This window comes from Pristiophorus japonicus, chromosome 11, assembly GCF_044704955.1.
Source record: "Pristiophorus japonicus isolate sPriJap1 chromosome 11, sPriJap1.hap1, whole genome shotgun sequence".
In the NCBI taxonomy this organism is placed as follows: domain Eukaryota; kingdom Metazoa; phylum Chordata; class Chondrichthyes; family Pristiophoridae; genus Pristiophorus; species Pristiophorus japonicus.
In genome coordinates this window covers 87,783,524-87,800,465 of record NC_091987.1, presented here as the reverse complement: position 1 = coordinate 87,800,465, position 16,942 = coordinate 87,783,524, and the positions used below count along the sequence as shown (strand labels likewise).

At 46.1% G+C, this 16,942-nt stretch overlaps 1 protein-coding gene across 7 annotated transcripts in view; it reads right to left on the bottom strand.

The window, feature by feature from the left end:
• LOC139276151 (type 2 lactosamine alpha-2,3-sialyltransferase-like) overlaps positions 1-14,394 on the bottom strand; it is a 124,515-nt gene extending 110,121 nt beyond the window's left edge. For 3 of the 7 annotated variants that reach the window (XM_070893689.1, XM_070893695.1, XM_070893696.1), the window contains exon 1: positions 9,101-9,504. The gene's annotated coding sequence lies outside the window, so the exon portion shown is untranslated. Of the gene's footprint in view, positions 1-9,100; positions 9,505-13,217; positions 13,487-13,736; positions 14,024-14,312 lie in introns of those variants that run through there. The other 4 variants (XM_070893692.1, XM_070893690.1, XM_070893691.1 and 1 more) reach the window with 4 other exon arrangements.
• Positions 14,395-16,942: the final 2,548 nt, after the last annotated feature.

Sequence of the window (16,942 nt, the reverse complement as noted above, 5' to 3'; positions counted from 1 at the left end):
GTAAATGTCAGAAAATCCTTGCCTACACTTTAAAAATTAGGCACAGGTAGCGAGAGATGGGGGGTGGGAAAAGGGAAGTTAGAGGGAAGTTAGGGGATTTTTACAAAGCATTAAACACTTCACTTTTACCAATAACGAGCCATCATCAATAATAAATAATAAACCAATCCAAAAAAAAATCAATAAATAAAATGTTTTAAGTTTCTACTCACCTACTGCAGCACCGGGAGCCCTCCAACAGCCTGCCGAAGAGCTGCTGGTCAGGCGGGCCCCCCCCGCCGAAGAGGTGCTATTCGGGCGGGGTCCACCACCGGTGAGGAGTTCGAGTGGGCCCCGCCGCCGAAGAGGTGCTGGTCGGGCGGGCCCCGCCACCGATGAGGTGTTCGGGCGGGGCCCGCCACCAAACAGCTGCTGGTCAGGTGGGCCCCGCCGCTGAAGAGATAATGGCAGTGGCGACGAGGCGAGGCGAGGGACAGTGACGTAGGCAGGCCACTCGGCCCGGGATAGGGGCGGCGAACAGCACGACGTCCCTTTGGCCAGGGATAGGGTCGCCCGGAGACAGGACGGGCTGGGATGGCCAGGAGCTACTGCGCATGCTCGCAGACTCCACTGCGCACGCGCACAGCTGCAGGCGCTCTTCTTTGCATCGGGCTTCAGCTCTGCCCCCAGCTGCTTGTGTTGCGCTGCGTTGACCGTGAAACAGGTCTGCTGGACTTGGAGAATCGCGAGGTACGTTTTAGGCGCTTTTTTTATTCTAAAAAATAGGCGGGCCTCTCGGTGCGCGCCATTTTGGGAGGACATCCGAAACTTGGGCCCTGCCAGTTACCAAGAATGGCAAAGAGTCTCAAAGCACTGTGCCTCCTCTTACCAATATTTACAAGTATAACTGGAAGGAAAAAAGGAAAGCAAGGATAGAACTTGCATTTATATACGGTAGCACCTTTCAGAGGTCCCAAAACACTTCACAACCAATGAAGTATTCCTAAAGTGTATTCACTATTATTTCACAGGCAAAGGCAGCACCTAATTTGCACACAGCAAGGTCTTACAAACAGCTGTAGGATAACTGGCCAGCTAATCTGTTTTGGTGGTAGTAGTTGATGTATTAACATTGGACAGAACATCAGGAGAATGCCCCTGCTTTTCTTCAAAATAATGCCATGGGATATTTTATGTCTAGCTGAGCAGGCACACAGGGCCACGATTTAATATCCGTTGCTAAAGATGGCATCTCAGTATAGCACCAATGGGTCAGTCTAGGCCACATACTCAAGTTCTATAGTGGGGCTTGAAATCATGACCCTCTGACTCAGAAGCAAGAGTACTTCTGCTAAGCCAAGCTGGCGAGGGAGGGGATGCATTTAGTGAGATTGAGAAGGTAGCATTAGGAGACTCACAGGATGCGAGTGATGAGAATCAAGTAGTGGTGAAAGATCAGATGTAGCACGCTTGATTGGCACCCCATCCACCACCTTAAACATTCACTCCCTCCAGCACCATGTCTGCAGTGTGTACCATCTACAAGATACACTGCAGCAACTCGCCAAGGCTTCTTCGGAAGCACCTCCCAAACCCGCGACCTCTACCACCTGGAAGGACAAGGGCAGCAGGCGCATGTGAACACCATCACAAAGTTCCCCTCCAAGTCACACACCATCCTGACTTGGAAAGATCACCGTTCCTTCATTGTTGTTGGGTCAAAATCCTGGAACTCCTTCCCTAACAACTGCCTCCCGTGAAATTGCACGGGAGTTAGCAGAGGCACAAACCGGCAGCGCCCCGGGCTGCTGCGCTGGCGATGATGGTCATCGCCGTGCGTAGCAACCCATTTTCACCCCGCAATAGAAATTGGGTAGCGCCGTGAGAGACCGCCACGGGCAATGGCAGTGCCAGCCTCATGGGTCACGAACTGGGCTGCACTCCGGTACAGGGTGAAAAGTAAAGGGGAGGTGCGTGGCGCCATTTTTTTTTCCGGCTGACTTACCGGTCCGACATTCCATTGTTTATTTTGCAGATTCCGTGCCACGATGGTGCAGCTCAGCACGCCACTTCTGTGCCAGGCTGCGGCCACGGCACCCTGCATCCCCGGTGGCATAGTAAAGGCCCCTTGCCCCACTGCAGTGCTCGCAGCGTGCCCTCCCCTTTAACGGAGAGGCCGCGTAGCACTGGAAAATTTGCGCACCTACCGCACCTCCTGAGAGGAAGTGGAGCAGCATCCCCAATTTCGTGGCCAGGACGGGACTGCCGTGCCAGGTGCAGGAAGACCCGCCACGTCTCAGTTACTGCCCCCAAATGGGGCGTTACTAAATTTTGCCCCCACTATCTGCTTCATATCAATTAATTTATGCAAAAAAATACCATTGTTTCATGGCACGAGTGGCCCATTGCTCCCAAATTGTACTGCTCATATCTGGAGAAAGGACTGAACTGCATTGTCTAGTGGGAATGTGGGAGGAGGGAGGACATAATACATTGTACCTATGCAGATCAAATTTGAAGCAGCATTTTCCTGAACACACAGGAATTCTTGTCGTACCTGGAGGCTCTTATGTTTACAATGCCTGCCTTCAGACTGGTGAATTTTAGATTTAGCTCACACACCAAGGCCCCTGTTAAACTTAAAGTTTTAGTACTAAAGACATACAAGTCACAATATGGAGCAACCATAGCCCATTCCAATTTGACTAATTTCACCAAAGGTGTAGCTTTGGCATCAGACTAATGCTTCTCAGTGTCAGTCTAATAGCTGCTGCTAACACAGATGACAGCACAAACCATGACAACCACCTCCTAATTCCCTAATCATGCAAGTCTATTCTCCAAGCCTGTTAATGTAATTTGCATGACTAGGTTATATGCATGACACACAGAGTGAGGGGCCAGTTACTCTCAAAAAGATTTGAATTTATATATCGCCTTGCACAACCACTGGATGTCTCAAAGTGCTTTACAGCCAGTGAAGTACTTTTGGAGTGTAGTCACTGATGTAATGTGGGAAACCCAGCAGCTAATTTGTAAACAGCAAGCTTCCACAAACAGCAATGTGATAATGACCAGATAAACTGTTTTTTGTTATATTGATTGAAGAATATTGACCAGGACACCGGGGATAACTCCCCTGCTCTTCTTCAAAATATGGAATCTTTTACATCCACCCGAGAAAGCAGACAGGGCCTCGGATTAACATCTCATCCAAAAGACGGCACCTCCAACAGTACAATACTCCCTCAAGCACTGCACTAGAGTGTCAGCCGAGAATTATGTTGTGCTCAAGCCCATGGAGTGGGACTTGAACCCACAGCCTTCTGACTCCGAGGCAAGAGTGCTACCCACTGAGCCACAGTTGGAATGATCAAAGTTGGAATGCATACTATCATATATGAATGATACAGCACATGTGCCATGAAGCTCCAGGTCTCAGAAAAGGCAACATCATCCAGTGTATGTGTGGTAAATATAACCAGGTTGGAACAACTGCAATATCAATGTTTGTTCATCCTCACTCACAATGGCGAGATAATTGCAACAATAGAATAAGTAGCAAAATCAAATGGGTTGCAGTTAACCTAACTTAGAGGATGAGACCAGGGAATTAGTAATGGGGAACATGGAGATGGCAGAAACTCTAAACAAGTATTTTGTATCAGTCTTTACAGTAGAGGACACTAACAATATTCCAACAGTGGATAGTCAAGAGGCTATGAGGGGAGGGGGGAAGGAACTTAACACAATTACAATCACTAAGGAGGCAGTGCTCAGTAAGATAATGGGACTAAAGGCAAATAAATCCCCTGGACCTGATGGCTTGCATCCTAGGGTCTTAAGAGCAGTAGTGGCAGGGATTGTGGATGCATTGGTTATAATTTACCAAAATTCCCTGGATTCTGGGGAGGGCTCAGCAGATTGGAAAACTGCAAATGTAATACCCCTATTCAAAAAAGGAGGCAGACAAAAAGCAGGAAACTATAGACCAGTTAGCCTAACATCTGTGGTTGGGAAAATGTTGGAGTCCATTATTAAAGAAGCAGTAACAGGACATTTGGAAAAGCAAAATTTGGTCAGGCAAAGTCAGCATGGATTTATGAAGGGGAAGTCATGTTTGATAAATTTGCTGGAATTCTTTGAGGATGTAACGAACAGGGTGGATAAAGAGGAACCAGTGGATGTAGTGTATTTGGACTTCCAGAAGGCATTTGACAAGGTGCCACACAAAAGGTTACTGCACAAGATAAAAGTTCATGGGGTTGGGGGTAATATATTAGCATGGTTAGAAGATTGGCTGACAAACAGAAAACAGAGTCGGGAAAAATGGTTCATTCTCTGGTTAGCAATCGGTAATGAGTGGGGTGCCGTAGGGATCAGTGCTGGGACCCCCAACTATTTACAATCTATATTAACGACTTGAAAGAGGGACTGAGTCTAATGTAGCTAAGCTTGCTGATGATACAAAGATGGAAGGAAGGGTATTGTGTGAGGAGGAGATAAAGAGGCTGCAGGAGGACATAGACAGGCTAAGTGAGTGGGCAAGAATTTGGCAGATGGAGTATAATGTTGGAAACTGTGAGGTCATGCACTTTGGCAGAAAAAAAATCAAAGAGCAAGTTATTATTTAAATGGAGAAAGATTGCAAAGTGCTGCAATACAGCAGGACCTGGGGGTACTTGTGCATGAAACACAAAAGGATAGTATGCAGGTACAGCAAGTGATCAGGAAGGCCAATGTAATCTTGGCCTTTATTGCAAAGGGGATGGAGTATAAAAGCAGGGAAATCTTGTTACAGCTGGACAGGATATTGGTGAGGCCACACCTAGAATACTGTGTACAGTTTTGGTTTCCATATTTACGAAAGGATATACTTGCTGTGGAGGCAGTTCAGAGAAGGTTCACTAGGTTGATCCCGGGGATGAGTGGGTTGACTTATGAGGAAAGGTTGGAGTAGGTTGGGCCTCTACTCATTGGAATTCAGAAGAATGAGAGGTGATCTTATCGAAATGTATAAGATTATGAGGGGGCTTGACAAGTTGGATGCAAAGAGGATGTTTCCACTGGTGGGGGAGATGAGAACTAGGGGGCATAATCTTAGAATAAGGGGCCGTCCATTTACATAGAAACATAGAAAATAGGTGCAGGAGTAGGCCATTCGGCCCTTAGAGCCTGCACCGATATTCAATGAGTTCATGGCTGAACATGCAACTTCAGTACCCCATTCCTGCTTTCTCGCCATACCCCTTGATCCCCCGAGTAGCAAGGACTGCATCTAACTCCTTTTTGAATATATTTAGTGAATTGGCCTCAACAACTTTCTGTAGTAGAGAATTCCACAGGTTCACCACTCTCTGGGTGAAGAAGTTTCTCCTCATCTCGGTCCTAAATGGCTTACCCCTTATCCTTAGACTGTGACCCCTGGTTCTGGACTTCCCCAACATTGGGAACATTCTTCCTGCATCTAACCTGTCTAAACCCGTCAGAATTTTAAACGTTTCTATGAGATCACCTCTCATTCTTCTCAACTCCGGTGAATACAAGCCCAGTTGATCCAGTCTTTCTTGATATGTCAGTCCCGCCATCCCGGGAATCAGTCTGGTGAACCTTCACTGCACTCCCTCAATAGCAAGAATGTCCTTCCTCAAGTTAGGAGACAAAAACTGTACACAATACTCCAGGTGTGGCCTCACCAAGGCCCTGTACAACTGTAGTAACACCTCCCTGCCCCTGTACTCAAATCCCTTTGCTATGAAGGCCAACATGCCATTTGTGTTCTTAACTGCCTGCTGTATCTGCATGCCAACCTTCAATGACTGATGTACCATGACACCCAGGTCTCATTGCACCTCCCCTTTTCCTAATCTGTCACCATTCAGATAATAGTCTGTCTCTCTGTTTTTACCACCAAAGTGGATAACCTCACATTTATCCACATTATACTTCATCTGCCATGCATTTGCCCACTCACCTAACCTATCCAAGTCGCTCTGCAGCCTCATAGCATCCTTCTCGCAGCTCACACTGCCACCCAACTTAGTGTCATGCGCAAATTTGGAGATACTACATTTAATCCCCTCGTCTAAATCATTAATGTACAATGTAAACAGCTGGGGCCCCAGCACACAACATTGTGGTACCCCACTAGTCACTGCCTGCCATTCTGAAAAGTACCCACTTATTCCTACTCTTTGCTTCCTGTCTGCCAACCAGTTCTCAATCTACATCAGCAAACTATCCCCAATCCCATGTGCTTTAACTTTGCACATTAATCTCTTGTGTGGGACCTTGTCGAAAGCCTTCTGAAAGTCCAAATACACCACATCAACTGGTTCTCCCTTGTCCACTCGACTGGAAACATCCTCAAAAAATTTCAGAAGACTTTTCAAGCATGATTTCTCTTTCACAAATCCATGCTGACTTGGACCTATCATGTCACCTCTTTCCAAATGCGCTGCTATGACATCCTTAACAATTGATTCCATCATTTTACCCACTACCGATGTCAGGCTGACCAGTCTATAATTCAGTGTTTTCTCTCTCCCTCCTTTTTTAAAAAGTGGGGTTACATTGGCTACCCTCCACTCCATAGGAACTGATCCAGAGTCTATGGAGTGTTGGAAAATGACTGTCAATGAATCTGCTGTTTCCAAGGCCACCTCCTTAAGTACTCTGGGATGCAGTCCATCAGGCCCTGAGGATTTATCGGCCTTCAATCCCATCAATTTCCCCAACACAATTTCCCGACTAATAAAGATTTCCCTCAGTTCCTCCTCCTTACTAGACCCTCTGACCCCTTTTATATCCGGAAGGTTGTTTGTATCCTCCTTAGTGAATACCGAACCAAAGTACTTTTTCAATTGGTCTGCCATTTCTTTGTTCCCCGTTATGACTGCCCCTGATTCTGACCGCAGAGGACCTACGTTTGTCTTTACTAACCTTTTTCTCGTTACATATCTATCGATACTTTTGCAGTCCTTCTTAATGTTTCCTGCAAGCTTCCTCTCGTACTCTATTTTCTCTGCCCTAATCAAACCCTTTGTCCTCCTCTGCTGAGTTCTAAATTTCTCCCAGTCCCCGGGTTCACTGCTATTTCTGGCCAATTTGTATGCCACTTCCTTGGCTTTAATACTATCCCTGATTTCCCTTGATAGCCACGGTTGAGCAACCTTCCCTTTTTTATTTTTACGCCAGACAGGGATGTATAATTGTTGTAGTTTATCCATGCGGTCTCTAAATGTCTGCCATTGCCCATCCACAGTCAACCCCTTCAGTATCATTCGCCAATCTACGCCTCATACCTTCAAAGTTACCCTTCTTTAAGTTCTGGACCATGGACTCTGAATTAACTGTTTCATTCTCCATCCTAATGTAGAATTCCACCATATTATTGTCACTCCTTCCCAAGGGGCCTCGCACAACGAGATTGCTAATTAATCCTCTCTCATTAAACAACACCCAGTCTAAGATGGTCTCCCCCCTAGTTGGTTCCTCGACATATTGGTCTCGAAAACCATCCCTTATGCACTCCAGGAAATCCTTCTACACCGTATTGCTTCCAGTTTGGTTAGCCCAATCTATATGCATATTAAAGTCACCCATGATAACTGCTGCACCTTTATTGCATGCACTCCTAATTTCCTGTTTGATGCCCTCCCCAACATCACTATTACTGTTTGGAGGTCTGTACACAACTCCCACTAATGTTTTTTGCCCTTTGGTGTTCTGCAGCTCTACCCATATAGATTCCACATCATCCAAGCTAATGTCCTTCCTAACTATTGCATTAAGCTCCTCTTTAACCAGCAATGCTACCCCACCTCCTTTTCCTTTTATTCTATCCTTCCTGAATGTTGAATACCCATGGATGTTGAGTTCCTAGCCCTGATCATCCTGGAGCCACGTCTCAGTAATCCCAATCACATCATATCTGTTAACATCTATTTGCACAGTTAATTCATCCACCTTATTACGGATACTCCTTGCATTAAGACACAAAGCCTTCAGGCTTGTTTTTTTAAACACCCTTTGTCCTTTTAGAATTATGATATAGTGTGGCCCTTTTTATTTCTTGCCTTTGTTTACTCAGCCTTCCACTATTGCTTTTTACCATCTGTTTCTGACTCCATATTACTTCGCCCTATCTCGCTGTATAGGTTCCCATCCCCCTGCCATATTAGTTTAAACACTCCCGAACTGCATTAGCAAATGTTACCCCCAGGACATCAGTTCCAGTCCTGCCCAAGTGCAGACCGTCCCTTTTGTACAGGTCCCACTTCCCCCAGAACTGGTTCCAATGTCCCAGGAATTTGAATCCCTCCCTATTGCACCACTGCTCAAGCCACGTATTTATTCTAACTATCCTGCTCCCTCTACTCTGATTAGCACGTGGCACTGGTAGCAATCCAAAGATTACTACCTTTGAGGTCCTATTTTTTAATGTAACTCCTAGCTCCCTAAATTCAGCTTGTAGGACCTCTTCCCGCTTCTTACCTATATCGTTGGTACCTACATGTACCACAACAACTGGCTGTTCACCTCCCTCTCCAAAACTGAGATGAGGAGAAATTTCTTCTCTCAGAGGATTGTGAATTTGTGGAATTCGCTGCTTCAGAGAGCTGTGGAAACTGGGACAGTGAATAAATTCAAGACAGAAATAGACAGTTTCTTAAACGATAAGGGGATAAGGGGTTATGGGAAGCGGGCAGAGAAGTGGAGCTGAGTCCATGATCAGATCAGCCACGATCTTATTGAATGGTGGAGCAGGCTCGAGGGACCTTGTGGCCGACTCCTGCTCCCATTTTTTATGTTCTTTTGTTCTAACCAAGGCTAACAATTGATTAGGCTCACTTCTCTAAAATTCTACAATGAAAAACAATATTTCCTGAAACTTACTATTTCAGGAGGCAACATCCTGCTTCTCACCCAATACGCAAACGGCTATATACCACCTCCTGCTCCAGGCACCACAAAACTAGTGACCTGATCCAGCAGCACCCACAGAAAAGATAGGAGAGCCCCTGTACACCTAATTAACACAATATCCCGATTCTGATGCGCATACTACTATGCTACAGTACTTACAATTATGCGAACAAAATCAATAGGGCCAATTTACCTCTTTCGGCCCCTGTTGGTCACGTGACGTGTAAAATACTGCAGGTGCACATGAGGAGAGAGCTGCCTGTAATGTTCCTGCCCTGGGTCATTTGCAGTCCAGGTGCAGGCCTGCCTCCTGGCAGCAACAGGAGCAAAGTTAGGCCTGCAACAACAAAAATACAGTATTATAGAAATGACTTGGTTTCTTATCAGGGGTGTAGCTCTGTGTTCACAGCTCACTCAAATATTTACAAGCACTCAGCCTATTCTGTAAATGTTATACTTCAGACTACATTTTGACACTTGGGTCTAGCTACTTGTCACCTTAATCTTAATGAGGTGGCCTTGGAAATAGCGGATGCATTGACAGTCATTTTCCAACATTCCATTGACTCTGGATCAGTTCCTATCGAGTGGAGGGTAGCCAATGTAACCCCACTTTTTAAAAAAAAGGAGGGAGAGAGAAAACAGGGAATTATAGACCGGTCAGCCTGACCTCAGTAGTGGGTAAAATGATGGAATCAATTATTAAGGATGTCATAGCAGTGCATCTGGAAAATGGTGACATGATAGGTCCAAGTCAGCATGGATTTGTGAAAGGGAAATCATGCTTGACAAATCTTCTGGAATTTTTTGAGGATGTTTCCAGTAAAGTGGACAAAGGAGAACCAGTTGATGTGGTATATTTGGACTTTCAGAAGTCTTTCGACAAGGTCCCACACAAGAGATTAATGTGCAAAGTTAAAGCACATGGGATTGGGGGTAGTGTGCTGACCTGGATTGAGAACTGGTTGTCAGACAGGAAGCAAAGAGTAGGAGTAAACGGGTACTTTTCAGAATGGCAGGCAGTGACTAGTGGGGTGCCACAAGGTTCTTTGCTGGGGCCCCAGCTGTTTACATTGTACATTAATGATTTAGACGAGGGGATTAAATGCAGTATCTCCAAATTTGCGGATGACACTAAGTTGGGTGGCAGTGTGAGCTGCGAGGAGGATGCTATGAGGCTGCAGAGTGACTTGGATAGGTTAGGTGAGTGGGCAAATGCATGGCAGATGAAGTATAATGTGGATAAATGTGAGGTTATCCACTTTGGTGGTAAAAACAGAGAGACAGACTATTATCTGAATGGTGACAGATTAGGAAAAGGGAAGGTGCAACGAGACCTGGGTGTCATGGTACATCAGTCATTGAAGGTTAGCATGCAGGTGCAGCAGGCGGTTAGGAAGGCGAATGGCATGTTGGCCTTCATAGCGAGGGGATTTGAGTACAGGGGCAGGGAGGTGTTGCTGCAGTTGTACAGGGCCTTGGTGAGGCCACACCTGGAGTATTGTGTGCAGTTTTGGTCTCCTAACTTGAGGAAGGACATTCTTGCTATTGAGGGAGTGCAGCGAAGGTTCACCAGACTGATTCCTGGGATGGCGGGACTGACCTATCAAGAAAGACTGGATCAACTGGGCTTGTATTCACTGGAGTTCAGAAGAATGAGAGGGGATCTCATAGAAACGTTTAAAATTCTGACGGGTTTAGACAGGTTAGATGCAGGAAGAATGTTCCCAATGTTGGGGAAGTCCAGAACCAGGGGTCACAGTCTGAGGATAAGGGGTAAGCCATTTAGGACCGAGATGAGGAGAAACTTCTTCACCCAGAGAGTGGTGAACCTGTGGAATTCTCTGCCACAGAAAGTAGTTGAGGCCAATTCACTAAATATATTCAAAAGGGAGTTAGATGAAGTCCTTACTACTCGGGGGATCAAGGGTTATGGCGAGAAAGCAGGAAGGGGGTACTGAAGTTTTATGTTCAGCCATGAACTCATTGAATGGCGGTGCAGGCTAGAAGGGCTGAATGGCCTGCTCCTGCTCCTGCACCTATTTTCTATGTTTCTATGTTTCTATGTGCAACTTCTCAAATGAGGAAACATACAAAAGCACTAGGCTAAGGTTAAGAACATTACATCAACAAGATTTGACCGGTGACAGAAACCACACACACACACACTAAGCTTACACTAAAGTGGTTGCACAGCAACATCTTGTTCATAAATGTTTGCATTACCCTCTGGCTTCGATTGTGGGTTGGCTTCCTCCACGATCAATCCATTGCTAAGTTACAATCGATTTGATGATGATCTAGGCAGGGATGTATTGCACTGTACAATAAAGTGTCACCGGAGGTTGGTGAAATGTTGCTTCAAGATGTCAATCATATGTTCTATACTAATCTGGCTACTTGTAATGGCCTTGTTGGCAGTTGGCACAAGAGTTTCATTAGCTAGAATTGAAGATGGTAACATATCTCCGATCAGCTATCATGCAGTCTGCCTTTACCTTCAGATATACTTAGCCTATGATTGCCTTATAATGAGAAGATTGTAACTGCTGCCAGAAAACAGGCATTGTTCTGCACGAGAGTGCGTTTCTAGTCACTGATTCACTGGCCATTGTTGATTTGGGCTACTTTTTGTTGGTGCTGAATGCAAATATCAAGTTCCAAGGACAAGTCCTTCCTTCCTATGAACAAGAAATTGGCTGTGAAGTGAATGGAATATTACAAGGGCAAACAATGGACCCTTGTAATGTTGATATTTACATTATAAATATTAAGGATTTTGCAACCCGCTTGGATCTCTCAGATAGACATAAAAATACATCAATAGGTCAGGCAGCTCATCTAAAACTACTACAGTAAGCAACGTGCCCAGAAGCATGTTTTTTTCTGCAGATAAAAAAAAAAAATCACACAGTTCTTAATTCTCACCAGTACTTTCAAACTGTTTTCTGAAACTTTTATGTTCATGGTGTTCTGTCTCCACTTGGAGGTTTGTACACATAGTTGAACTGAGTGAACAGAACTCCAGAAATGTAATCTGCTGCTCAGATACATCAGCCAGGCAGCTTCTGGCTAGAGAACCATCAAATTAAGATAGAACAAAGATGCAGTGCTGGAAGATGCTTGCATTCCATGATGATGAACAGTGACACACAGTGTTGCCCAGGAAATGTTTGTGTGCCTGCTCATTTAGATCAACATGATTCTTTCTTATCTGATTAATTGGAATGAGCCTTTGGCTTAATGGTAGCATTCCCACCTGAGCCAGGTGGGAAATGGAGACTGGAGTTTCAGGTTGATATTCATCTGGATGCTCTTTTCTGGAGGGTGTAGATGACCCCTTACTCATCATATGGATTAAAGGAGCTCATTAATCCCTCCCACCATAAAAGCTGTTTAAAACAGGAGGATTCACATCACAGCCTCTCAGACTATCAGCCTGAGAATCCTTCCACTACTTCACAACTATTCTCCAAGGGAAAGGAGACAAGACTCAAAAACAACATCTGATTAATTACTAGATAAAACACTCTGACCTAGTTGCTGCAGATAATAAGAGGGGAGGGAGGGAATGCAGGCCAAAGTTGAGGAATGCAGAGTTTGGAGGGGGCAGTAGGAGGTTACAAAGTAGGAGATGAAGGGATTTAAATACAAATATGATCATTTTAATTCTAACGTAGTGTTATGAGAGTAGAGTTTTCCAATAGGTCTGTGACTATATGTGCAAGCACTGAGTTAAGCAACCCAGGGTCACGATCGTTCAGCGAGGGGGGGGGCGGGGGGGGAGAGGAAACCCGCCTACATCCCCCTAAAGGTTGTGGTTTTCAGCGTAATAAAGTTCAACAGCTATTGAACCCAGAATAAAACCTGTAAAACAGAGGCTTAAAAAGTGAGGTGCCGCAGCGTTGCAAACTACCAACGCAGCAAAAAAATCCCTCTTCGGATAGGTGGAGCATTAGAAGCTTGAAGGCATTTTACAGATGTTTTAAGAAAGAGCGAGATCCGAAGCAGCAAACGGATAACATAAAAGGACAAAAGTAAAAGGGAGAAGGGTGGCGGAAGAGATTCAACAAGACGAAATGAAAATAAAACCTTTCAGGTGGTTGAAGAAAAATGGAGTTCTTAAGCAATAAAGTTGGTGAAACAGGAAAAGGGCGGGGCGGTAATGGTGAAGATGGTTCAGAACCCCGCCACATCCAGTTACCAACCAACAGCAAATACATTACCGCGCCGAAGAAAAGGCGAGAAGCAGCTCTTACTTGGTCGATGCTGGTCGGCAAGAGGCGAGCAGGATCCCGTTATGTACTTACCTGCCCCATTACCTCAGCGCTGCTGGGAGTCCCCGAGCAGCGGGCGGAGGGGGCTGGGCTGGCGAGGGGCCGCTTGCTCCGGGCATCAGGGCCACATGTGCTCTCTCTCCCCGGCACAGCACCTCACACACAATCTGCAGCTTCTAACTACCCCGGAACTCTCACACACAAACCCTGTCTCTGCCGAGCCCGGTGCCGCCGTCATTACATTCCACATGAAGAAAATAAAACTAACTGGCGGCGAGCGACGGCAAAACAGCTATGTCACTGGAGAGCTGCTCCTCACTGCTAGTTCCAAATGTAAGACAACTCTTTTGGTTGAAAAACAAAAGAGTTAAGTCAAGTGCCCTCCAATCTGGGGGACACTCCAAACATTTTTCAACTGCCCTCTTTTTTTCCAAATGTAAGACAACAGCTTTCAAGGGATCATTCGCACAAACATTTTTTTTTAATCAGTTTAACTTTTTAAAGAAGAACTTCATTATATTTATTTTCAACAGGCTGTACGACACACTGTACCTGATGGTTACGTTCCAGAGTTGGTAATCTCGCAGCTCACGAATGCACTAAGTGAAGCGGATAAACAATTACAACTCATTCCCTGGTACCATGAGCACCTCGACTGGTGACTGTCGGTAAGAGTCTTCGCGAGCAGCCGGTATTAAAGGGCAGTGTGAACTGAGACGACCTACGTGATGGCTGCCTTTAGTTATTTTGCCGACACAAATATGTTGTGTGCTTTGATATGTTCAGGTTCATCAGCTTGCAGTTGGGCTTGATTCACAAATTTATAAGGGTTACTATTAGGAATATTGGGACCCATTCTAAAGATGCGAATAACTCCGCCCCTGCTTGATCGCAGATCAGAGAGATCACCTTAAGTCATCCATCCAGAGGAACCTTACACCCCTACCTCCATTGCAGCATGCAATTGTTTCTTAAAACATGGGTGTTTGCTTTCACCGGAAGTTTGTTCCCCACGTTGATCACTCTTTGAAGAATTTCCTGACATCAGTTCGAAAATGTGCTTTCAGTAGTTTGCAACTGTACTCCCATTTAATGTTAAGTAATAGTCTCAGGTAACTTTTTCCATACCTTTAACAATCTGGCATACCTCTATTAGATTCCTTCTCAGGTGGAAGTTCCCAGATGCATGCAGAGCGGAGATGCTGCAAGACTTTTTTTATTGAGGGCATCAGGCACGCTGGGGTTTTTAGGAAACTGATTGAGACCAAAGACTTGACCTTGGAAGCGGCGGCTCTGATAGCCCAGACATTTATCTCAGGGGAGGAAGAGACCAGAATGATGTATGACAAAAATCTTGGCTCAAATGCGGCAAACGACCAGAGAGTCAACATTGTTAACGCGGCATACAGTTCTCTAGGCAGACAAGGACAATCGGACGTGCCCCAGCATGTAGTCGGACCCAAAGGGGGAATTCAACAGAGAACGGCGATTCATGCCATCGCAATGGACAATGCGGCCAGTAATGGAGCCATCAACACCTGTTAATGGTGCACTTAAGGACATTTACAGAGACAATCAGAGATGATCGACTGGTAATGGACCTTTTGTTTCCAACAACAGGGCCTCCAGCTCATGCTGGAAGTGTGGAGGCAAACACCCAGTCATAGCTTGCAGGTATCAACAATATATCTGCAGAAACTGTAACGTCAGCGGTCACTTGGCGCGTATGTGCAGGAAGCCTGCAGCTAGGTTGATGTACGAGGAGGATGGGCCCAATGTAAGCCCTGCGAGGCCAAATGAATACTGGGGGAAATCACTGGAAGCTGAAGTTCAGCGAGTTCATGTGGAGCACATATACAGTTCATATACCAGGACACCACCGATAATGATGAAAGTGCTCCTCAATAGCATCCCAGTATTAATGGAGCTAGACACGGGGGCCAGCCAGTCCCTGATGAGTATCAAACAGTTCGAAAGGTTGTGGGTGTCCAAGGCCAGGAGCCCAAAATTATTGCCAATTGACGCACAGCTACGGACATATACAAAGGAGATCATTCCGGTGCTAGGCAGCGCCATGGTAGTCGTGACCCACAAAGATTCGGAGAACAGGTTGCCATTCTGGATTGTCTCGGGGGACGGTCCCGCACTACTGGGGAGGAGTTGGCTTGCTGTCATGAACTGGAAATGGGGCGATGTCAATGCAATTTCTTCTGTGGAGCGAGTATCATGCTCACAGGTCCTGGATAAATTTGACTCATTATTTCAACCTGGCATCGGCACTTTCATGGAGGCCAAGGTAGTGATTCACATAAACCCAGACGCCAGGCCAGTACACCACAAGGCCAGAGCGGTGCTGTACGTGATGCGGGAAAAGATAGAATGCAAATTGAACCGCCTGCTGAGGGAAGGCATCAGCTCGCCAGTCAAATTCAGTGACTGGGCGAGCCCGATCATGCCGGTGCTCAAGGCGGATGGGTTGGTCAGGATATGTGGCGATTACAAGGCCACCATCAATCGGGTGTCACTACAAGACCAGTACCCGTTACCGAGAGCAGAGGAACTCTTTGCGACGCTATCCAGTGGCAAACCTTTTTCAAAATTGGACCTGACCTCAGCTTTCATGACCCAGGAGCTGGCGAGTGAGTTGAAGAAGCTGACCACCATCACGACACACAAGGGGTTATTTGAGTATAACAGATGTCCGTTCGGGATTCGTTCGGCCGTCGCGATCTTTCAGCAAATTATGGAAAGCCTCCTCAAGTTGATTCCAATGACATCCTCATCACGGGTCGCGATACTGAAGAACATCTCCACAACCTGGAGGAGGTGCTATGCAGACTGGACCGGGTAGGGCTGCGACTGAAAAAGGCGAAGTGCGTCTTCTTAGCTCCAGAGGTAGAATTCCTGGGGAGGAGGGTAGCAGCAGACGGGATCAGACCTACTGCGTCCAAAACGGAAGCGATCCAGAGAGCACCCAAACCCTGTAACACGATGGAGCTGCGTTCATTCCTGGAGCTCCTAAACTATTTTGGTAACTTTCTTCCCAAATTGAGCACGCTGTTAGAGCTGCTACACGTGCTCCGACGCAAAGGTCGCGATTGGGTCTGGGGGAACAGCCAGGAAAGGGCTTTTGATAGAGCACACAAGTTGTTATATTCCAACAAACTGTTAACATTATATGACCCATGTAAGAAACTTGTTTTAACGTGCGATGCGTCGTCCTGTTGGGTCGGGTGTGTCTTGCAACATGTGTTACAGCCGGGAGCTTATGCCTCCAGAAGTCTGTCCCAGGCAGAAAAGGGCTACGGGATGGTAGAAAAGGAAGCGCAAGCATGTGTATATGCTGTAAAAAAAAATGCACCAAATACCTGTTTGGCAGGAAATTTGAGCTGGAGACAGATCACAAACCCCTAACATCCCTTTTGGCCAACAACAAGGCCATAAATGCGACTGCATTGGCCCGCATACAGAGGTGGGCACTCACGTTAGCCGCCTATGACTACACAATTCAGCACAGACCGGGCACTGAAAACTGCGCCGATGCACTCAGCAGGCTCCCAGTAGCCACCACTGAGGGGGCAACTAAGCATGATGCTGAGATGGTCATGGCTGTTGAAGCTTCCGAAAGCAAAAGCTCACCTGTGACAGCCCGTCTGATTAAAGTCTGGAATTCAGTGCTTGTGAAGCATGGGCCATTGTTGCTGACCAAGACATCCGGTAGACCATGGGCGGCGAACATTGCCCGTAGACTTTCTACC